The sequence below is a fragment of the Phacochoerus africanus genome, chromosome 6, assembly GCF_016906955.1.
Source record: "Phacochoerus africanus isolate WHEZ1 chromosome 6, ROS_Pafr_v1, whole genome shotgun sequence".
Classification (NCBI taxonomy): domain Eukaryota; kingdom Metazoa; phylum Chordata; class Mammalia; order Artiodactyla; family Suidae; genus Phacochoerus; species Phacochoerus africanus.
Genome location: NC_062549.1, coordinates 10545794 through 10569891, shown reverse-complemented (window position 1 = coordinate 10569891; position 24098 = coordinate 10545794). Strand labels below are relative to the sequence as shown.

Sequence of the window (24098 nt, the reverse complement as noted above, 5' to 3'; positions counted from 1 at the left end):
GGGCCATAAAGTTGTCCTTATGGCCATATTCCTCCCAGAGCTACAAGGTGTATCTGTGAGCCTCTTCACATTTCTAAGCAAAACTCCTTTCTCACAAGTGGGCAGATCAAGTTTCACCAGCCCTCTGAGTGGCCTGCAGGAAAGAAGACTCACACTGCCTTGCACTTGCTGACCCTTCCCTGTGCCTCAAATATGTTTCCAGCTTCTTCATGTGGCTTTTTCTCAGCCTCCAGGTTTAAGAGTCACCTCTCCAAAGGGGTCTCCCCGTCACCATTCCCCCTGCCTCTGTTCCATCATTCCCTAGGGTGTCGCTGGCTTTTTCCCTCCACAGCACTAATCACAACCTGTACTTTTTTTTTTTTTTTGAGCTCAAAGACTATTTTAAATTTTAAAAGCCTCTCAGAGTTTCTGAGTGGCTTAGCGGATTAAGAATCCGACATTGTCACTGCTATGGTGCAGGTTTGATCCCTGGCCCCAGAAGGCATGTCATAAGAGCAGCCAAAAAAAAAAAAAAGCCTCTCAAGAAAACATCAGCTCAGTGGAAGCAGAGGCTGGGGGTCTCATGCCCACCCTTACATCTGTCATTGTGCGCGGCCAGATCCTGGGAGAGCCTCAATAGATATGTGGAATGAAAGGGCAAAAAAGAGAGGTCCCGAGCCCTGGCTACCTTACTTTTATTCTAATTATATGAATAATACACATTGATTGCAGAAGAAAAATTGAAAATACAGATGAGCAGGGAGTTCCCATTGTGGCTCGGCAGAAGCGAATCTGACTGGAATCTGTGAGGATGTAAGTTCCATCCCTGGCCTCACTCAGTGGGTTAAGGATCCAGTGTTGCTGTGCGCTGTGGTGTAGGTCGCAGACGCAGCTTGGATCCCATGTTGCTGTGGCTGTGGCATAGGCTGGCTGCAGCTCCAATTCGACCCCTAGCCTAGGAACTTCCATATGCTATGGGTATGGCCCTAAGAAGCAAAAAAAAAAAAAAAAAAAAAGGAAAAAGAAAATACAGATGAGTGAAAGGAAGAAAATATAAACACCCATGATCCAACCTCCCACACTGTCCCAATATGTGGCTACACTTCCGAATGTTTTTTTTTTTTTGTCTATACCTGTATAAATATAACGCATAAATATATATATATTTGCTTTTCAGGGCTGCACCTGCAGCACATGGAGGTTCCCAGGGTAGGGGTCCAATCGGAGCTACAGCTGCCGGCCTACACCACAGCCACAGCAACTCAGGATCCAAGCTGTACCTGCAACCTACATCACAGCTCACGGCAACGCCCGATCCTTAACCCACTGAACGAGGCCAGGGATTGAACCCGCATCCTCGTGGATCCTAGTCACATTTGTTAACAGCTGAGCCATGAATAAAACACCTATAATGCATATATTTTATTTTTTTTTAATTTTTTTTTGTCTTTTGTATTTTTAGGGCCACACCTGCGGCATATGGAGGTTCCCAGGCTGGGGTCTAATCGGAGCTGTTGCTGCCTGCCACAGCCACAGCCACAGCAATGCCAGATCTGAGCCAAGTCTGCGACCCACACCACAGCTCATAGCAACGCTGGATCCTCAACCCACTGAGCGAGGCCAGGGATAGAACCGGCAACCTCATGGTTCCTAGTAGGATTCGTTTCCACTGCGCCACGACGGGAACTCCTGCATATATTTTAATAAAAATGGTTCACATTCGGAATTGTTGCCTTCTGTGTTTCATCTCATAACTTAATCACCTTTCTTAAAGGTACCAGCTACCTTGCTGTTAATGGCTCCATAAGACATAGGGACTGGCCTGTGTAGCTACACCATCAAGTATTTAACAAGTCTCGCAGTGTTGAGCTCAAGGGGAGGTTTCCTCAATGTCAATGAAGGTAACGTGTTTTAATACAGCACTTCCCTCTTGACAAGCTTCCCGCTTCCCCCTCCGTGTTTGTATTGCGCGGAGCTGTATTTCTGCAGAGCTCAACTCCCCACCGCCCATTCACCACCTGGAGTTATTAAGAGTCCGCATCAACCAGAGAAGCAAAATTGTCTGCAGCCAGAAAAGCTGAAGTATGACGAAGCCAGAACGATGCCTTGGAGTTCAGTTGGGGAATCTGCTGCTAATACAGGCGACAGAAATAAAGAGCATGTTTTCTTGCCAAGGCTTTAAGGTAAAAAGAGGAAAAGAAATACTTTCTGCGCGCCTTCACGTCTCCTTCCCAAGCCCTGTCCTGAGGCCAGGTTTTTCCCAAGAGGGATGGGCAGGTCCACGGAGTTGATGGATGGTAGAAGCAGTTTGCTGCCCAAAGCCCACCGCCCCAGTGAGGGAAGAGCTGGCTGCAGAAAAAACTCAAGAGGGCAAGAGGGAGTTTCCCACAAACGGCTCTATCAGGCCCCTGAGGGGTTCGGAAGCCTCTTGGGATTTTTCAGCCCTGAGAGTCACATCCTCTAAGAGGAAGGGCCTCCTCCTGCCCGCCTGATGCCACTCCAGCAGGACGCGTCAGTGTTCCAGGGCTCCCGCCGCCTGGCCCACCTGCCCACCCCCACAGCGGCTGTGCCACCTGAACAAGATGCACAGGCAAAGGGAGAGGGGGGCCACTGAAGGCGGGGAAAAGATGCTATAAAATCAATGATGGCACCGGAGGATTGGAAGGAAGAGGAAGGGCTGGGTGGGCCAACCATGCCTGGGCCTCCCCCCACCACCATCCAGAAACCCAAAGAGAGGTCAAGCTGCGGCTCCACCCCCCTTGTATGGTACCCTGTTGGAGGTGGACAAAAACTACCTGTAAAGAAAGAGAATCCCTAATTGTGTCAAGGGTCACTATTTTATAGATGCCATTTAAAAAACATTTCCTAGCAAAAAAGCCAATCAATCAATGGAAAAATGGGCAAAAGACCTGAATAGACATTTCTCCAAAGAAGATATACAGATGGCCAGCAAACACATGAGAAAATGCTCAACATCGCTGGTTATAAGAGAAATGCAAATCAAAACTACCATGAGATATCACCTCACACCAGTCAGAATGGCCATCATTAATAAATCCACAAATAACAAGTACTGGAGGGGCTGTGGAGAAAAGGGAACCCTCCTACACTGTTGGTGGGAATGTAAACTGGTACAGCCACTATGGAGAACAGTTTGGAGATACCTTAGAAATCTATACATAGAACCTCCATATGACCCCGCAATCCCACTCTTGGGCATCTATCCGGACAAAACTCTACTTAAAAGAGACACGTGCACCCGCATGTTCATTGCAGCACTATTCACAATAGCCAGGACATGGAAACAACCCAAATGTCCATCGACAGATGATTGGATTCAGAAGAGGTGGTATATATACACAATGGAATACTACTCAGCCATAAAAAAGAATGGCATAATGCCATTTGCAGCAACATGGATGGAGCTAGAGAATCTCATACTGAGTGAAATGAGCCTGAAAGACAAAGACAAAGACAATATGATATCACTTATAACTGGAATCTAATATCCAGCACAAATGAACATCTCAGAAAAGAAAATCATGGACTTGGAGAAGAGACTTGTGGCTGCCTGATGGGAGGGGGAGGGAGTGGGAGGGATCCGGAGCTTGGGCTTATCAGACACAACTTAGAATAGATTTACAAGGAGATCCTGCTGAATAGCATTGAGAACTTTGTCTAGATACTCATGTTGCAACAGAAGAAAGGCTGGGGGAAAAATGTAATTGTAATGTATACATGTAAGGATAACCTGACCCCCTTGCTTTACAGTGGGAAAATAAAAAAAAAAAAAAATTTCCTGGAGTTCCCATCATGGCTCAGTAGTAACAACCCAATTAGAACCCATGAGGACGTGGGTTCAATTCCTGGCCTTGCTCAGTGGGTTAAGGATCTGGCGCTGCTGTGATTGTGGTACAGGTCACAGATGCAGCTTGGATCCCTCGTTGCTGTGGCTGTGGTGTGGGTTGGCAGCTACAGCTGCAATTCGACCCCTAGCCTGGAAATTTCCACATGCCATGAGTATGGCTGTAAAAAGTAAAATAAATAAATTTTCAAAAAAAGAGGTTTCGTGAGAACTTATGGTTACCAAAGGGGAAAGCAAAGGGGGAGAGGGATAAATTGAGGTTTTGGAACAGATACACACCACTACATGTAACACAGATAAACAACAAGACCTACTGTATTGCACAGAGAACTATATTCAATATTTTATAACTTATAATGGAAAAGAATCTGAAAAAGAACACATATGTGTGTGTCTATAGAGAGATAGATATATATATGCCAGAATCTCTTTGCTATACACCTAAAACACAACATTGTAAATCAACTATACTTTGTGTGTGTGTGTGTGTGTGTGTGTGTGTGTGTGTGTGTGTGTGTTTCTATGGCCACACCCACAGCATATGGAGGTTTCCAGGTTAGGGGTCTGATCGGAGCTGTAGCCGCTGGCCTACACCACAGCCACAGCAATGCTGGGTCCAAGCCGCATCTGTGACCTACACACAGCTCATAGCAACACTGGATCCTTAACCCAATGAGTGAGGCCAGGGATCAAACCCGCCACCCCATGGTTCCTAGTCAGATTCATTAACCAACGAGCCACGACAGGAACTCCTAAATCAACCATACTTCAATTAAAAAAAAAAAAGACTTTGTCTCTGTTTTCCCAAAACACCATGGTCAAGGCAAAGATAAAGAGGTTTGGTTTGAAATATGATAATAACAGAAAAAACAACTAAGACCAGAATCTCTGATCAATGGCTTCATTTAGGCTGGTTTTGAACAAAATGATTTCCATGCGTTTTATAATTTAATCCTCATAATGACAGCATGAGAAAGATTTTATTGCTTTCCATTTTCAGGTGAGTAAACTTAGGTGAGGTCCAAAGAACTTAAGTATTTTGCTGGAGGTCACAAAGCTACTCAGGGACGGAGCCAGGATTTGGCCCCAGGTCTCCGAGCCGTTTACCTGCATGAATCACCTTCCTTGCTTCCCAGCCCTTTCTCTCTGCAAACATTAATTAAATCACTCAATGTCCAAAGCTCCATCTAAATTACTAGACTACTCACCTAGCAAATAGGTACAATAGCCACCTAAATCACTGTTATCATGAGGGTTAACTACAATAATAGACGGAATATATGAGAGCGCTAATATTCAACCACCTCTTACTCTCAAAACAACAATTACATACAGTTTAACCTAATATGTCCATGATCTTGACAAACTCTTTTTTTTTTTTTTTGGTCTTTTTAGGCTGCCCCCCGCAGCATATGGAGCTATATGGAGTTCCCTGGCTAGGGGTCCAATCAGAGCTGTAGCCACTGGCCTACATATGCCACAGCCACACCAGATCTGAGCCACATCTGGGACCTACACCACAGCTCACAGCAACACCGGATCCTTAACCCACTGAGTGAGGCCAGGGATCAAACCTGTGTCCTCATGGATGCTAGTCAGATTCGTTTCCACTGAGCCACGACACAAACTCCAATAAACTCTTAAATGGTAAGAAAAATGTACATTACAGATTATCTTGGCTTTTGAAATTTGCTGTTTTAGTATTCAGACTAGGAAGGCTGTATATCACAGCAGCTAAGAGGTCAGGCTCTGGAACTAAGCGTCTGAATCCCTTTATTCTCTCATCTGTAAAAAATAGGAAAGTCATGGTATTCATGGCCCAAGTTAAGTTATTTCAAGTAAAGCACTTAGCACCATGCCTGGTAAATGTAAATGCTCAATAAATAGTAGTCTTTTCTGGAGTTCCCGTCGTGGCTCAGTGGTTAACGAATCTGACTAGGAACCCTGGCCTTGCTCAGTGGGTTAAGGATCCGGTATTGCCGTGAGCTGTGGTGTAGGTTGCAGACTCGGCTCAGATCCCGTGTTGCTGTGGCTCTGGCGTAGGCCAGTGGCTACAGCTCCAATTCAACCCCTAGCCTGGGAACCTCCATATGCTGCAGGAGCGGCCCAAGAAATGGCAAAAAGACGGGAAAAAGAAAAGAAAAAAAAATGTCTTTTCTATTCTTTGTTATTATTGTTACTATTCATTAACTTGCCACTTTCATTAAGACAGTATCTGCATGAAGCTACCCATATTAGCCTTATTTATATAATAAAAACCATAAACAAATTAAATTTTCTGAGATGGGGAAACAGCATAGTCAGGTTTGGGAGAAAACTCTTTGGAATGAAAGCCAACCAGTTTAATTAAAATTTAAAAGCTCCTGTCTTGCCACTTAAGGGCTGTATACCTCTGAGCAAGTCGTCTTTTTCTAGATGTTTCCTCATTCAAAAGTGAAACGTCTGCTCTCAATGACTCAGAAGCCTCTGCAGATATAAAGTTTATATTCCTAAAGTTCTAAATAAATCATAATCCATTGGCATCAAGGATAATAAGCAACCCCTAGGCATACTGAAAGATGGTAACAACATGAGAAAATATTCTATAAATAACCCCAAGCTTCATTAACTCTTTTTTCCATAACAGAATCTGCACTGTATTTATTGTGACCTCTGTAAACCAGGCAGAAGCACCAGAACAACACAGATGTAGGTCCACTTTCTCCACTCATCTGTCCATCCTGTGACTAGAGTGATGCCTGGCTCATAACTGGAGCTCAACTAACATCTGTTGATTGAAAATTTGTGACTACTGGGAGTTCCCATTGTGGCACAGCAGAAACATATCTGACTAGGAACCATGAGGTTGTGGGTTTAATCCCTGGCCTCGTGCTCAGCGGGTTCAGGATCCAGAGTTGTCGTGAGCTGTGGTGTAGGTCGCAGACACGGCTCGGATCTGGAGTTGCTGTGGCGGTGGCATAGGCCGGTAGCAACAGCTCCAATTAGACCCCTAGCCTGGGAACCTCCATATGCCTTGGGTGCAGCCCTAAAAAGGACAAAAAGACAAAAAAAAAAAGAAAGAAAGAAAATTTGTGACTACTACTTACATGTGCAATCTAAAATATGGCACAAATGAACCTATTTCCAAAAGAAAATCAGATTCACAGACCTGGAGAACAGACTTATGGTTGCCAAGGGGGAAAGGGAGGGGGAGGGATTGGGACAGGGAGTTTGAGGTTGGTAAATGCAAACTATTAATTTAGAATTGATTAAGCAATGATATCCTGCATAGCACAGGGAACTCCATCCAACCTCTTGGGACAGAACGTGATGGAAAAGAGTATGAGAAAAAGAATGTGTATATATATGTGACTGGGTCATCCTGCTGTACAGCAAAAATTGGCACAACACTATAAATCAGCTATAATGAAATAAAATATAGTAAAAACCCTTAAAAAGAAAGAAAATTTGTGAATATTGAGTTAAAAGAGCCAAGTCCAAAAGTATATGTATAAAATAGAATGCCATTCATATCACATATCTGCCCTCACAGGGAAATGGCAGTTGGGATCAGAGAAGTTAAAATTCACTGACAACCCAACGAGAGAAGGGAAGAAATCATTTTATTTTCAATTTTTTGAACTATTTTATTTAGGGCTGCAGGTACAGCGTATGAAGTTCCAAGGCTAGGGGTGGAATCGGAGCTGCAGCTGTCGGCCTACACCACAACACAGCAACACCAGATCCAACCTGCATCTGTGATCTACACTGCAGCTCATGGCAACACCGGATCTTTTTTCTTTTTTTTTTTTTTGCCTTTTTAGGGCCGCACCCAAGGCATATGGAGGTTCCCAGGCTAGGGGTCTAATTGGAGCTACAGCTGCCAGCCTACACCACAGCCACAGCAACGCCAGATCTGAGCTGCGTCTGTGACCTACACCACAGCTCATGGCAATGCCAGATCCTTAACCCACTGATGGAGGCCAGGGATGGAACCTGCAACCTCATGGATACTAGTCGGATTGGTTTCCGCTGTACCACGATGGGAACTTCGAACACCGGACCTTTAACCCACTGAGCGAGGCTGGGGATCCTCACGGATCCTAGTCAAGTTCATTTCTGCTGAGCCACAAGGGGAACTCCTGAACAATAGATGGCAATCGACAAGAGAAGCATATAGAGAGGAAAAAAATGAAGGAGAAATGGAAGAAGTGGCCTAGAGAGATGGGGGAGAAGCTGAAGGAGAGTGTGAGGAAGGGCCGGAGGGGCAGAAGGGAACATAGGCTCTTGGGGGTTAGTTACTCTGTGAATGGAAACAGGATCACATGGGCAGAAAGAAAACTAGGTGCCACAATGCAGAAGAGAAAAACCAATTTATTCTGAACTTTCTTTTTATGGTCACACCTACAGCATACGGAAGTTCCCAGGCCACAGGTGGAATCAGAGCCACAGCCTCAGCAACTCCAGATGCGAGCTTCATCTTTGACCTACACCACAGCTTGTGGCAACAGGGGATCCTTAACCCACTGAGCAAGGGCAGGGATCGAATCCACATCCTCAGAGAGACAACAGCGGGTCCTTAACCTGCTGAGCCACAACAGGAATTCCTATTTTGAACATTTTTTTTTCTTCTTTTTTTGGCTGCCCTGCAGCATATGGCGTTCCGAGGCCAGGGGATCAGATCTGAGCTACAGTTGCCACTTAGGCTACAGCTGCAGCAATGCCAGATCCTCAATGTGTGGTGCCGGGCCAGGGATCAAACCTTCATTCCAGTGCTCCCAAGATGCTACCAATCCCATCGAACTACAGCAGGAACTCCTATTTTGAACTTTTAATTACAAGCTAATATCAAACTATTCTCAAGTTGTTAGAAGTTCCCCTCTGACTGCCTCAGTCAACAGAAGCTTGGGTGGCTTTGAGCCTTAAGGGGCTTTTAGGGGTGTTACCTGCTACTGTTCTCACCAGTTCTGAGCCTCCTTTTCATCTGTGGCTATAGATGCAAGAAGAACGAGGCCTATATACTAAGGTTAACTGGTAAACCATAGGTCTACTCATGAACTAATGGGTCAACATTCACATCCAGGGTCACACACGGGGATGGGGGAACACAGAGCACCTGAAACAGCCTTCCGTGGGGCAGCGGGATGAAACACACCCTACCTGATTATAATACAAAGCAACACAACTGCCAGAGAAACTGATACAGACAAACAGCCTGGGAAATTAAAGGGAAAGAATCATTCCTTTTGGTTTGGGGGTGTCAGAGGGGAGGGGGCAGGGAGGAGATATCCGGGGACAGCCTTGTCCTGAACTTTATCAAATCACCGGAACCCTAGTGCTGTTTGTGGGCTTAATCGTGAACCCTTCCCCTGGTCCCATCTTGCATGTGGGATCACACACTATTCTGAATGCCTGCAGCCTCCCACTGCTGGCCTGAGCTCTTCATCATGGCCATGCATTTGAACTTTGAGCACAGCAGGTCAGACCCCTTGCTGGGAGAGGTGTCAGGATCTGGTGTTTCTTGTGGCCAGCACATAACACATTTGTAACTGTCTGGTGATTTGTGTACCTTGAACCCTGTGAGCTCCACGAGGGCCAAAGCCATGCTGTTTTGACACCACTGCATCCCCAGTGCCAGCACAGAGATGGGCACGGTGCCTGGCACCAGGCGTGCACTCAAACAGTTGCAGCTGGCCAAAGAGATGGCAGCGGCCCAGCCTGAGTTAACCCGGCCTGGGCTTTACATGTATTCTTGAATCCCCAGTGTGTCCACTGCCCTGGAACCAAGGAATCAGATAAGCAGCACAAGGAGGTGAGATTCAAACCCTCCCCAAGGCAGCCACAATGACAAAGTCCCAATAGTTGAAATACAGAGCTTCAGATAGTACTATGGGGATAAGTCAAACAGGAGCTAAGAGTATGGAAAGAGGGAGTTCCCTGGTAGCTCAGCAGGTTAAGGGCTGTGGCTGAGGTCACTGCCATGGCATGGGTTCGATCCTTGGTTTGGGAACTTTTGCAAGCTGCAGCCAAAAAAAAAAGAGTAGGGAAAGATTTTAGATTCTCAGTTTTGAGTGTGAGTGCTATAGAAGAAAAGATATTACATAAGGTTTAAAAAAAAAAAAGAAAGAAATCTTTCCAAGAGGAAACCAATATGGTCCAAATTAAGAAGCAGCTTAACTGGTATACTTAGGTTCCCCTCTAAAATCCTGGTGCCGATTTCGTGTTAGAACACAGGCTGAATGAGAAAGCAACACTTCCTCGGTTTTTTCTTCCTCTTTTTTTTTTTTTTTTTTTTTAGGGCCCCACCCAAGGCATATGGAAGTTCTCAGGGGTCACAGCCACAGCAACGCCAGATCCAAGCTGCATCTGGGACCTACACCGCAGCTCAAGGCAACGTGGGATCCTTAACCCAATGAGCAAGGCCAGGGATCGAACCCGAGTCCTCGTGGATACCAGTCGGGTTCATTACCACTCAGCCCCAGCAGGAACTCCAGCTCCCTTAGTTCTAACACACAAAGGAAGACAGAGTAGAGCATGCTACCTTGCCCCGGCAGTGGTCTTGTTTGAACCCACAGACTTGGGGAAATGTATGTGGTGTCCATTTCATCATTTATTTAGCATTTTCACCTATAAGCCACTTTTAATAATGAGTGCCTGCATCAGAGTTTCTGAATGAATCACCCAAATTTAGACTTGGAAGGAACCTTGGAATTCACCTTAATCCAACATTTTACCTTTTTTTTTTTTTAACTCTTTTTTTTTTCTTCTTTTTTTCTTCTTCCAGCTGCACCTGTGGCATATGGACGTTCCCAAGCTAGGGGTGGAGTCAGAGCTATAGTTGCAGGCCTACACCACAGCCACAGCAACACCAGATCCGAGCCACATTAGAGACCTATACTGAAGCTTGTGGCAAAGTGCCAGATTTGCTCATGCTGTTCCCTCTGCTACAAACACCCTTCCCACCACTCACCTACTTCCCATCCAAACTACCCTTCAGGACTCCAATCAAGCATCACTATGGATGTTCAATAAGGATTTCAACATGAATTTGCTCCTATTTTTACCTTGCAGTACCACATAGCTCTACTTAGACCTGATGGTCCTTCTAGGATGTGTCAGAAAGACTAGCAATGGTATGAGGTTTACAGAGCGCTAAATACCCCATTGAGAAAAGCGCTACAAAAACAGAAGGTAATGTTTTATTACTTTATTTCACCTGATTCCTTGAACTGATTTTGATGGATGAATTCACAAACCCAAGATTAATAGCCTGGCTTACTACACTCAATTCTCTTTCCAAGCCACAAGCCAAAATAAATTCACCCTCAATTTATAACTTTGCAAGACATGTTTTTGCATATCGACTCCTAAATCCACTGTGGTGATTAAAAGGATGGTTGCATCCATCAGGATGGGCCAGGTTATGGTGTGGCAACAAATAACCCCTAAATCTCAACCCCAATGATGACCACGGTGGTCACGCTGGGATCAACATGAGGAGCCCAATGACTCCATCTTTCTAGACTTTACCTGACACTCTCGATTAAGCAAACTCTGTAGCTGACTGGGTTTCAAAGACATGATCTGCTCCTTTCCTTCTCCAACCACCTACAGAGTCGTCCGGCAGGGCTGTTGTGCAGATTAGATGTGATCCTGTTTGTTAAACGACACCCAAGGACACTCCCTGGAATATAGGCAGCAGTTGGTAGAAGACAACGGGGGCCAGTACCACGGTCATTGTCATGATCCCTCCTCATCTTCAAAGGATGATGATGATGTTATTACCGTAATTCTCATATGCCAGTGGCCCCTAAACTAGTCTGCATATTAAAATCCCCTGCAAAGCTTAAAAACTACCAGTGCTTGTGTCCCAGCCCCAGAATCAGTGAATTAATTCATCTGGTGTGTGGCCCTGGCTTTGGAATTTTAAAAGATCCCCAGGTGATTCTACACGGCAGACAAGTTTGAGAACCACTGTCACTGAGGCAGCAAGATTCATACCTATACATACATATATGTCCATGCCTACACACACACACACACACACACACGCTGGCCTGCTTCCAGGTTCCATGAATCCTGCCACCTCAATGACAGGAGTGTTTATACCATTCGAGTGAGCGAGGTGAGGCGTGGGAACGAATAACCCCTAAATATCAGCCCTAACAACAGCCACAGTGGGCACCCTCCAGGGTCAACCAGATGAGCCCAGCAACCCAGTTTTTCTGGCTTTTACTCAACACTGACACCTATGCATTTTACCTTCAGACCTCATCCCCTCTTTCACAAGTTTGCCAGGCCCATTAAATCAAAACCCCCAAATGATGCCGGTGTGGACAGATGGAGAGGAGATCTGGTCCGAGGAGAGCCACCAAAAGCCATTCATAACTGAGACTATTTGTTCAGCTCTTGATCCCCAAGACCCAAGACCTAGGAGACAACTTAAAGGAATTGTGGACAGGTAAATTAATTACCATCGGTAGTAACCTGAAAAGAAAAGAAAAAAAGCAGACAAAAGAGCTCGAAAAGCACAGAATCTAAGTTGCAAACCTCATGGGTTAAGGTGTCACCGCCCGTCATTTTGATGTCCCTTCTCCCAGGATGAAATTACAACAGGCGGGGTGGACATGAGGTCAGGAGACCTATGAACAGACCAGGGTCTTGCACCTGGCAGCAAAGCATGAGACATGCCTGCCGGGTGCAGGCACCATGACATTTAAAAAAAATTTTTATTTATTTTTTGCTTTTCTATGGCCGCACCTACAGTACATGGAGGTTCCCAGGCTAGGGGGTCGAATCAGAGCTACAGCTGCTGGCCTACGCCACAGCCACAGCCACACCAGATCCAAGCCACGTCTGCAACGTACACCACAGCTCACGGCAACACCGGATCCTCCCCCCACTGATCGAGGCCAGGGATTGAACCCGCATGCTCATGGATACTAGTTGGGTTTGTTTCCACTGAGCCACAACGGGAACCCCCCGAATGCAGATATTTTGTCACCAGCACACAAGTCATTTTCTGCAAATCATCTCCTGCTCCGTTGGATGCTATGTCTCTGCAGAGTCTGGAGGAAACCAGAAAATCCAGCATATCTGCCCTTGTTCTGGTAGTTTAATTTAGGAATCACACTGGCTTTACATAAACACTTTACCAAAAAATGTACTCCGTGTTGTGAACGTTCGAGTTAACTCGGGCTCAGGGCAAAGAAGCATTGTGTACGATTACATAATAGTTACTCTATTCCTTTAAAACCAAATGGAAGCCTCAGGCAGCAAAGTCAAAAGGAGAGAGAAATCGTTTTTGTAAAAATTATCTGAATGCAAGCACCGCTTCTAATGCATTGGGAGCTGACAGCGGTTCTGCTTTTCTCAGAAGCTTCTTCAATTATCTGCTGCTTATCCGGATCAGGGAGAGGAGTTTTACCTCCCATCTAGAGTTAGCTGAAGAAAAAAGCAGGCAGGATCCCTCTAATAAAAGCCCGAAATGAAAAGCAATAACTACTCCCAAGGCCCTGTTTATTGTAGAGGAATCGTTAGGCGAAGCTTAGAAGAGTCTCTGTGAACAATCTATTTTCTCTCTGACTATCACAAAAAGGAGAGGAAGAAATGTGGAATCCAAGCCTCAAAGCACCTCGCTCCCCTCCGAGATGGGTGACAGCCAGTAAGCCAATTAACCGCTCTGAACCTGTTTTCTCATCTGTAAAATGGAAATACCTACTTGACAAGGCCATTATCAGAACTGAGAAAACACATAATGTGCCTACAAGTCCACAAATCTAGGCGTTCCCACTGTGGCGCAAGGAGATCAGCTGTGTCTTGGGAGCGCGGGGACACAGGTTCAATCCCCAGCCCCGCACAGTGGGTTTGGCATGGCCACAGCTGTGGTGTAGGTTGCACCTGCAGTGTGGATCTGATCCCTGGCCTGGGAACACCATGTGCCACTGGGCAGCCAAAAAAAAAGAAAAAAAAAACACCAAAAAACTAAATGTCCCTTCCTCTGATCACTGTCAAAATCTCAGGAAGCTCATTAGAACATAAACTTTTTAAGAGAAGGGCAACGCCTTATTCATCCTTCTATAGCCGAATCGTAAACGCTTCCACTTACCAACAGTAGTTGCCTCTTCAATATCTACTCCACTCCTCTCCCATCAAGCAGCATCCTTCATTCATTCAGACCTCATCTCCAATTCCAGGGGTGGGTCTGGAATGGTCTAAGCCAATCGCCATGATTGGCTGACAGACAGAGGTGTGTCCTGAGATGATCCAATCCAAGGCAAGCTCAGAAATTTTGTTCATTGGCTCTGGGGAGAGACAGTAACTCTCTCTCCCCTGGATGTGAACAAGCAAGCATGAGGTCTGAGAGGTACCAGCAGCCAGGCCACCACACTGGGCTGCTCTCCTCTGTACTTCTTGGAACATATGTATTTTATGTGGTGTCTCCTGCTGTTGGACAACACAGAAGCCCTGCTGCCAGCCCTCTCGCTATCATGAAGGGAGTTGCCCCGAGAACAGCCAACAGAGGTGCAGAGCCAAGAGAATCATGAAGAAATGAAGCTAGAGCCCGATCCGAGTGCCTGAAGCCTACCCCGCCTCACCAATGTTTGATTATATGAACCACTCAACTGCTTCTGATAGGACCAGAGTAGGCACAGGTGGTTGTAGAAGTCACAATAGGGGATCACAGATAAAGAGGGAAACCTGGGGGATGCTGGGAGACCCCTGTGGTTCAAGAAAAGGCAGGCTTGGAGTTCCATTGCGGCTCAGTAGTTAACGAATCCGACTAAGAACCATGAGGTTTCAGATTCAATCCCTGGCATTGGCTCAGTGGGTTAAGAATCTGGCGTTGCCGTGAGCTGTGGTGTAGGTTGCAGATGTGGCTTGGATCCCCAATTGCTATGGCTCTGACGTAGGCCTGAGGCTATAGCTCCGATTAGACCCCTAACCTGGGACCCTCCATATGCCCCAGGGAGCAACCCTAGATAAGGCAAAAAGACAAATAAAAAAAGAAAAGAAAAAGCAGGCTTGCTTAACAAGCGGAGGTGCGAAAATTGCCTCAGGTCATTGGGTGGGGGATGGGATGAGGCCCGATTCAGACCAAGGGCAAGAACTCCAAGAGGGCCCTGCAGCTGATTTGAATACACGCCTTACTGGATGCTAAGGAGGAGATACTACTCCCAGAAAGGAAGCCCACCCCCAGTCCCCTTGGATGATAAAATCTGTAGCCCACCGGATCCTAGGCCAAAGCTTCCTTTCCTGCCCGCTTGCATCTCTCACAAGCATCCTGTCCTGATAAATCTGATTCTTGCCTATCACTTTGTCTCTTGCTGAATTCCTCCTGCATGGACGCATAAAGAACCTGAATCTTGGTGAGTCCAGACACAGGGTAATTCTAATTTAAAACTGTGGGTTTAAGTCCCAATCTGTGTTCTAGCTAGGTTCAGCACTGTCAGTTTCAATTATCCTCTTTGAACTGGGTTTCTGTCCCTTGCAACTCAAAGCATCCTAACACATCCTCCTGCAAGGCTGAATGAATCCCTGAGCAAAGGACTGTGCAGAAACATCATTGCTCTTCCACTGACTTAACTCAGGCATCAAGTTCCCTGGGAGCAGGGGCCCTCACTGGCCTTAGTCATCCATCCCATATCCCAGGGTCTGACCGACTTTCTGGACCCAGGAATTTAAAATAAATGAATGGAATGAAACTTATCAAATCACCCAAATTCGGAAGCTTTTATTTATTTTTATTTTGTCTTTTTAGGCCCGCACCCTTGGTATATGGAGGTTCCCAGGCTAGGGGTCCAATCGGAGCTGTCCCTGCCAGCCACAACCACACCAGACCCAAGCCGAGTCTATGACCTACACCACAGCTCCTCGAAATGCCGGATCCTTAACCCACTGAGCGAGGCCAGGGATCGAACCTGCCTTCTCCTGCATCCTAGTCAAGATTTGTTTCCGCTGAGCCATGACAGGAACTCCCAGAACCTTTCAGATCCCACTCCCCAGATGTGTCCAGGTCAGAAGAGCATCAAGAGGAAGCTTGTAGGATTTGTGGCCACCAGATAGGCCTGAGGTCAAGTCACAGCTCCCAATGAGCTTCAGCTTCCTTTCCTGTAAAATGAGGATAATAATGCCCATCTTCCCAGGCAAGGAGAGCCATGTGAGAGCACCTAGGGTAGGCCATATGCAAGGAACGTCTATTTCCCTCCTGTTGAGCTAAGCTTGCTTCACGTCATGGGTTGTGATCTGGAGTTCAGCAGATGGGGTCGTCATATGTACACCGTGCTGTGCCACACCCTGGATCAGTGGGCAGAGCCCTGGGAGGGTGCAGACCTATAACACATACCCTAAACCTCCCATCCTTCGGCACAAACACACTCCCTTTAGGAAAGGGGTCTTGGGCAGCGGGCATATATAAAACCAGGTTGACCAGCTTTCTGGCTATGGTGCTTCTGTACTTCCTGGAGCATGTGTATTCTATGTGGTGTCTCCTGATGTTGGACAATACAGAAGCCCTGCTGGCAGCCCTCTCACTATTATGGAGGGAGTCAACCTGAGAACAGGTTTGCTTTGCTGGTTGCTCCTGAAAGAGGAGCGAGACTGGTGTAGTTGACAGGATCCCAGATCTGCACATCCCTAGAGGCTGAGGATTTAGCTATTTACAGTGATGTGGAACTCAGCCAGACTGTCAGCTCCTTGCCCCGTTCACCGAGCTACTCCCAGCACCCACAAAGCACCCAATGAAATATTTTCTGAGTACACGCAAAAAGATGAGTGCATGGATAAACCAAGAATGATAAAAATCAAGATTCAGAATAGAACCGTTAAAAAAAAATCTTATTAGTTATTACACAGATTGCTGGCTAGGCAGCAGGTAAATCAAAGACCAGGGAATAAGAGGGGGGTTCTGAGGGTGACAGATGTGGACCAAATTCTGGCCCTAGAATTCTAATGCCTAGGCCTGGGACCTCAGACAAGTTCCTAAACTCTCTAAGCCACAGTTTGTCTCTGACAAAAACAACTACCAAGATTGAATAAGAATTTTTTAATGCATCTAAAAACAGGGAGAAAGGATTGAAAGAATATATATCAAAATATTAATAACAATTAGCCCTAAGTAGACTATGGAAGATCTTTTTTTTCTTTTCTGTGATTTTTTTTTTTTTTTTTTTTAGGGCCGCACATGCAGCATATGGAAGTTCTTGAACTAGGGGTCAAATTGGAGTTTCAGCTGCTGGCCACAGCCATAGCCATGCCAGATCCAAGCCACATTTGTGACCTACACCGCAGCTCAAGGCAAGGCTGGGTCCTTAACCCACTGAGCGAGGCCACGGATCGAACCCTCTTCCTCATGGATACTTGTCAGGTTCATTTCCACTGAGCCACAATGGGAATTCATGGATTTTCTATAATGAACATAAATTGGTGGTCTAATAAAAATAAAATGAAAATCAAAATAGGGTGATGGCAATTAGAGCATCTAGTTCAGCACTTATGACACAAAGCAGGAATCCAGCAAATGTTCCATCCCCATGAATGCCCTTCAGACATTTGGAAACACTATCCTATGTCTCCTATTTCTTGTTAAACATCTCAGCTAATTTATTGTCACCCTTATATGACTTGACTTCAATGCTCTCTTTTATCCTCTTCTCTGCAAAGGCTCCATCTGTTAGAACCCCACTCTGAGTATTGTATAACCAGCTCACACAATCATCAGCAGCACTTGTTTGCTCATTCATCTGTTAATTCATTCACTGAGTAAACACTGATTAAAAAGCTACTTTATCAGACTTCCTTGCTCTTGTCTACCGTCCATTCACAAATGGGTCCCAGATTTTCTTGGGGAAGGTCTGCCTTCCCTCCCATTCTCAGTCCTTGGGCTCTGGGAGGTGCAGACCCTACTCAAGCTTTTTCAGGGGGCAGGCATTTGATCCGAGGGGGCCAATAGGATCATTGCATTCACTTGGCCACAGGATTGGTTAGGAACAGGCATGTTACACAGGGAAGACCAATCAGAGCAGGCATGTTACCCAGGAAGACCAATCAGCGACTTCGAGACTCAATTCTGAGACTTTCACTGAACTGGTGGGAAAGTGGCCTTTTTTTCTGCTCTAGAACTGCTGACAAATATCTTGCCACCACAATCTGAAAAGAAACAGCAGGCAGCACTGAGAGATGAAGAAAACCTGTGTAAGCCTTAGCACCACCATTTAAGCTTCCATGCCTTAAGTTCCATCCCTGGACTTTGCAACTGCATAAACCAGCAAATCCCCTTACTGTGGAAGCCAGTTCAGGTTGGGCTTCTATTACAGCATCAAAAGAATCCTAACTCATGAAACTGGAAGTGCTGTAACATAAGCTGCATGCCGGTTTATATGCACAGATGAAGCAAGATGATCCAAGCCATGTCTCCTGGCACTCGGTCTGATGTGGAGAGAGCTACAAACAATTACAATTATTTAAAGCCAATAAAATAATTGCTATAATTAAGTGCTACACAGAGCCATGGGAGCACAGGGAGGAGTCAGGACAGGCCTCACGCAAGAAATAGCACTTCAACCTACTCTGTATCTTCATTCAGGCAGCGAAGATAGAATTACTGTTAGGGGAGCAGAGATAGTACTGCTGATATACAGTCATCTCACAGTAAACTAAAACCACTACCTCGCACACTGCACAATGGGCAGTGATACTTAAAGCGCTCAAGGATGCTCTCTTGAATGGACCCACAAAACAGCAACAGCCAAGAGCAGGGGCAGACAGCCCTCCCTTGCAAGAATTTCATCCCAGTGTCCCAGATGGTGTTACACTCTTAAATAATAGGTCAGCTTCTGCGATTCTGAGTCTGTGAACTCAAGTTTTCACTCTAGTCTTCCTGCCCATTTGAATTACTGTTGATCGAATCACAAAACATCCTAACACGGCCCTCTCAAAATGAATCACCTGTTTACTGAATTTACTACTAAATGATAAAAGAGAGAGAGAAAAGAAAACAAGCCTCCGGTTCCATAAAACATTTCCCGGTGGGTTAGAAAAGTGGCTGATTGCGGAAAACAACAAGGGCAACACTAAAAGCACCTCTGGGAACATCTATTTTGCTAAGAAAGGCCCCGAAGGTCACTCTTTTTAAGTGAACAGAGCTAATGTTGCTTAGATCTCTGATGATGGGAACTCAACAGGAGAGAGTGGTGAAGAAAAGATAAGGCCGAAAAAGGAGGACATCGCAGGACAAATTCTCCTTGCCCCTGTGGTTTCTAAACACACCCGTGATTCATCCATTCAGTCCAGAAACACAGCTCCGGCTCTCCAGAGCAAAGAACCTTAGAGCTGGAAACATTCACACTGAGACAACACTTCCATGTGGTCCCAAGAGAGATGCCAGGGACGAGTGGCAGGAGGGAGAGGCTTGAGATGCTTTCGGGACAACTGGGATTTCTAAGCAGCAGCTGGGTCCCCTGTCTTCCCAAAGCGCTTTTAAGATTGCTGTTGAATTCCACTTCCCCTACTTGTTTGCCACATGACTTCACACAAAGACACCCCCCCCCCACCCCCCGCCGCCTTCCTGCAAATAGGATTATTGTTCATCTCATGCTGACCAGGCTGCCAGTAGGGTCCAGGCAGCATCAGGCAACGGAGAGACCTGCAGCAGATGACAATGTGGGCAGGTGCCTGGCACTTAGCATGTGCTCGATAGATGCTGGGGATCAGCAACCCCACAGAGACCTGCCAATCTCCTCTAAAAATAAGGAGTTCCCACTGTGGGGCTATGGGATCAGTGGAGGCTCTGCAGTGCCAGAATACAGGTTTGATACCCAGCCCGGCACAGTGGGTTCAGGGATCTGGCATTGCCACAGCTGCGGTGTAGGTCACAAGTGTGGCTTGGATCTGATCTCTGGCCCAGGAAGTCCCTGTGCCCCGGAGCAACTAAGAAAATAATAATAATAATAGGGCTTCCATGTGGAAAGCTCCCAAAGTGAAGTTTTGGTTAGTTTGGTTTTTTTTGTTGTTGTTCTTTTTGTCTTTTTGCCTTTTCTAGGGCCACTCCTGCGGCATATGAAGGTTCCCAGGCTAGGGGTCGAATCGGAGCTGTAGCCGCCGGCCTACACCATAGCCACAGCAATGCGGGAACTGAGCCACGTCTGCAACCTCCACCACAGCTCACGGCAATGCCGGATCCTTAACCCACTGAGCAAGGCCAGGGATCGAACCCACAGCCTCATGGTTCCTAGTCAGATTCATTAACCACTGAGCCACGACAGGAACTCCTTGGTTAGTTTGTTTTTACCAACAAATATACACCATATGCTTATGCTTAAAAAATTTAAAAAAAAGAGGATATTCAGTAAGATATCTTCCACCCACCCAGACCTACAACTGCCTAGGCTTTTCCTCAAGAGTTAAACAGTACTGCCCACAACCACTGTCTTTTTCAGTGTCCCTTCAGCAAAGTCTATATGGAATCAAGTGTGTGTATGTGTGTGGATTGCATAAAGCACTAATCCCCCGCCCCTCGCCTTTTTTTCCTCCCGCACGTGGGAGGGAGCATACCACAAACACTTTTTCTGCATATAGCATTTTTTTAAAAAACTTAAAAATGTATCCTGGAATGAATGGATAAAGAAAATGTGACATATATAAATATCACTATATATATATACATATATACATACACACACACACACAGTGGACTGTTATTCAGCAGTAAAAAAGAAGGACATCCTGCCATTTGCCAAAACATGGATCGACCTTGAGGGCATTATGCTAAGTGAAATAAATCTGGGAAGGACAAATACCGTATTATCTCACTTTTATGTGGAATTTAAAAAACAAAAACAAATCCCTAAGCATAGATGCAGAGAACAGACTGGTGATTGCCAGGGTTGGGGGTTGGGGCAAGCAAGTTAAAGAGGGTCAAATGTTCAAACTTCCAGTTCTAAAATAAATGTCACGGGCATGAAATGTACAGTGTGGTGACCACAGTTAATAAAACTGTGTCCATTTGTAAAGGTGCTAAGAGAGTAAATCTCTAAAGTGCTCATCGCAAGAAAAAGAATTTGCAACTGTGTGGGGAGGCGTATTAATTAACTAGACGTCTTGTGGTCATTTCACAATACATCCCAGTCATTATGTTATGTTCCTGGAACTAATATAAGGTTATATGTCAACAATAAAAAAACACTTCAATTAAAAAAAAAAAAAAAAAGAATAGGCGTTTTCCATGGTGGCTCAGTGGAAACCAATCTGACTAGCATTCAGGAGGATGCAGGTTTGATCCCTGGCCTTGATCCGTGTGTTGACTAGTATCCATGAGGACACAGGTTCGATCCCTGGCCTTGATCGGTGGGTTAAGTATCTGGTATTGCCGTTAGCTGTGGTGTAGGTTGCAGACGTGGCTCAGATCCCGCATGGCTGTGTCTATGGCGTGGTGGCTACAGCTCACATTCGACCCCTAGCCTTGGAATCTCCATATGCCACAGGGGCAGCCCTAAAAAGACCAAAAAAAAAGAGACTATATTGTGGAGATGATTCCTTCTTTCCTTCTTGGGATATACAACCAACTATTTTAAACAGTGGCCCAGAATTCTCTTGCAAAGATATACCAGAATTCCTTCAATCAACCCATTCCTGACATGCATTTATTTCAGTTGCATCCAGGGTCTTGCTATTATAAATTATGCTGCAATGAACATACATTACGCATACCTTCACACACATGTGTAACTAGAGGAAAAATAAGATTGCTAGGATCAAATTCTTGAAGGGGAATTGCGAGGTCAAAGGGTACATGCACCCAAAATGCTGGCAGATGCTGCTGAATTGCCTTCTAAGAACTAGGACTCACTTTCACTGGCATCAATAGCGTCGTAAGTATGCCAGTCTCTCCGCCCACTCACGAAATGTTTTCCCTTTTTTTAAATTCAAGGAAAGAAAGGGGGACAGATTCCACTCTTGTCCCATCATCTCCTCCTGTCCCTGTGATGTCACACGTATTACTGAAAATTCCGCTCCTTAGATACACAACCCAGCGATCAGAGCTTAAAACAGAAGGAACGTCCGAGACTCAGAGCTACCGGTGTGCTGGAGCTGGTTTGGCCTGGCTCAAAAGAGCCAACTGTGCACGTCTTTTCCCAAGCCTGTGTTCAGCGACATCATGTGGACAGCTTGAAGTTGGTCATGGCGGAAATATTTATAACATAGAAATCAGCAAATGCCACAAATCAGGGTTTCTTCCCCCTGCCCCCCCGCCCCCTGCCTGAGACCCTTGGCAAACATCAGCCTGTCAATGCATTCTACAGAGGAAACCGAGGCTCTGCTACCCTCCTTAGAATATTTCTGCCCCTGCTAAGAGTCACAAACTTGTGATTTGACCACAAATTCTTGGAACCTAAGGATAGGAGGTGATCTGAAGAGAGGGCTAAACATTATGTCTTCTCATACGGCCCCCTCTAGTCCCTCTGTTGAGACTAGAAGTACCCTCTCTCTCTTTCCTCCATGCCTCTCTACCATATTCCCATCTCTTTACCACGTAGTGCTTATTCTTTGATTTTTCTTCAGTGTAATAACTGCAAGCACAGACTCTCAGCTATGCTGGACAGCTATGCTAGACAGCTCCATCATTATAAGCTCAATGACCTTGGGCAAGTGGCTTAAATGACTATGCCTTAGTTTCTTGATCTGTCAAATACAAATGATAATGATACTACCTTCCTTTTAATTTTGTTCTGAGGATTAAATAACTTAGTGCAAGGACAAAGAACAGTATATATATATGGCACATACTAAGGTCTTCACAAACGTAAACTCTTATTATCTTCCAGTTCACTAATTCTCTCTTTCACGCTGTCAGTTAATCTTTTTGTTGGATTTTAATTTCAGTGACTATTTCCCATTTCCATGTGGCTGCTCTTCCAATCAACTTATCCTTTTTCCTTCTTTTTTTACATCTTTGTATCATCTTTAATCATTTAAAATATACTATTTTAACATCTCTTTTAGATGGTTCTATTACTTTCAACTCAAAGCCATTCATTTCCTGAATAGTCCATATGATTTGATTGTGAACTCATCTTCAGAGGAGGTAGTTCATCCTGTAGGCCTCCTGTTAGGTATTGGTTATTGAAGCATCCCTGTGCAGTGATTATGTGTTTGTGCTAGGGATTTCCACAATAGATGACCAGTTTTTATGTTAATTTCTCAGCTGCAGGGGGTCTCATATCTCACGGCCATAACAATATAGATTCCACAGCCACATCTGGTACAGCCCCAGGTTTTAAATTTCTTGCTGGTGACTTCTTTCTTTCAAAACAAGCTTCCTCTCTGATTCTCAAAGTAATGGAGTTTTTCTAGCCCCTTTTCATGAAGACATGTAATGTTTAAGGCTCCTGAGTACTCAGTTCCCCCTTGAGCCCAGGTTCCATTTTGAAACTCACCGTGGCCTTGAAACCTTAAATCCCAGACTCTACAGTCTCCACCTGGATGCAGAAGCCCCATATGCTGTCATACCTTGAGCTCACATAACCATTTTGTTGTGATTTCCCTTCATTTTCGACACTCATGGACCTTCCTTTCTGATGAAAGGCTCTTGGGCCAGGCTGCTGGATAAGAATACTGACTCAACCCCTACGGTGGACTGTGTGTGTCTCCCTCAAATTCATATGTTGGAACCTAACCCCCAATATGATGGCATTAGGACACGGGGCCTTTGGGAGGTGATTAGGTCATGCGGGTGGAGCCCTCATGGGTGGGACTAGTGCCCTGACAAACCCCACAGAGCTCCGTTGCCCTTCCGCATGTGAGGTAATAGCACAAAGAACCAGGAAATTGGCCTTTACCAGACACCAAATCTGACAGCATCTTGATCTCACACTTCCCAGCCTCCAGAACCACAGGAATTAAATTTCCACTGTTTCTATGTCACCCAGTCTATGGTACTCGGTTACGACGGCCTGGGTGGACTAAGACAACCCCTTATCAGGGGAATGAACTTGAACAAGTTACTTCTCTTCTTTCTAGGGCTGTTGCAAAGCTTAAGATAATTCAGATGAAGCTCTTAGTTCTGAAGGCAGACAGCCATGGTCAAATTCAGCTCTGTTACTTACCAACTTGGTAACCTTGAATGAATGACTCAAACTCCAGGCCTCAGTTTCTTCCCCTGTAAAAGAGAGTTAAAGCAAGGATTAAGCACCTCACAAGTCCCCAGAAGACAAAAAGCCCTCAGTCAATCCTAACCACCATTATCTTTTCCTGTCCCAGGAATAACGACCCAATGCAG

General features: G+C 45.5%; 1 protein-coding gene across 6 annotated transcripts in view; it reads right to left on the bottom strand.

The window, feature by feature from the left end:
- Positions 1-24098, bottom strand: part of CYRIB (CYFIP related Rac1 interactor B) — a 165039-nt gene that overhangs the window by 96234 nt on the left and 44707 nt on the right. For all 6 annotated transcript variants that reach the window (XM_047783244.1, XM_047783243.1, XM_047783251.1 and 3 more), the window contains exon 2: positions 23926-23978. The gene's annotated coding sequence lies outside the window, so the exon portion shown is untranslated. The remainder of the gene's footprint in view (positions 1-23925; positions 23979-24098) is intronic.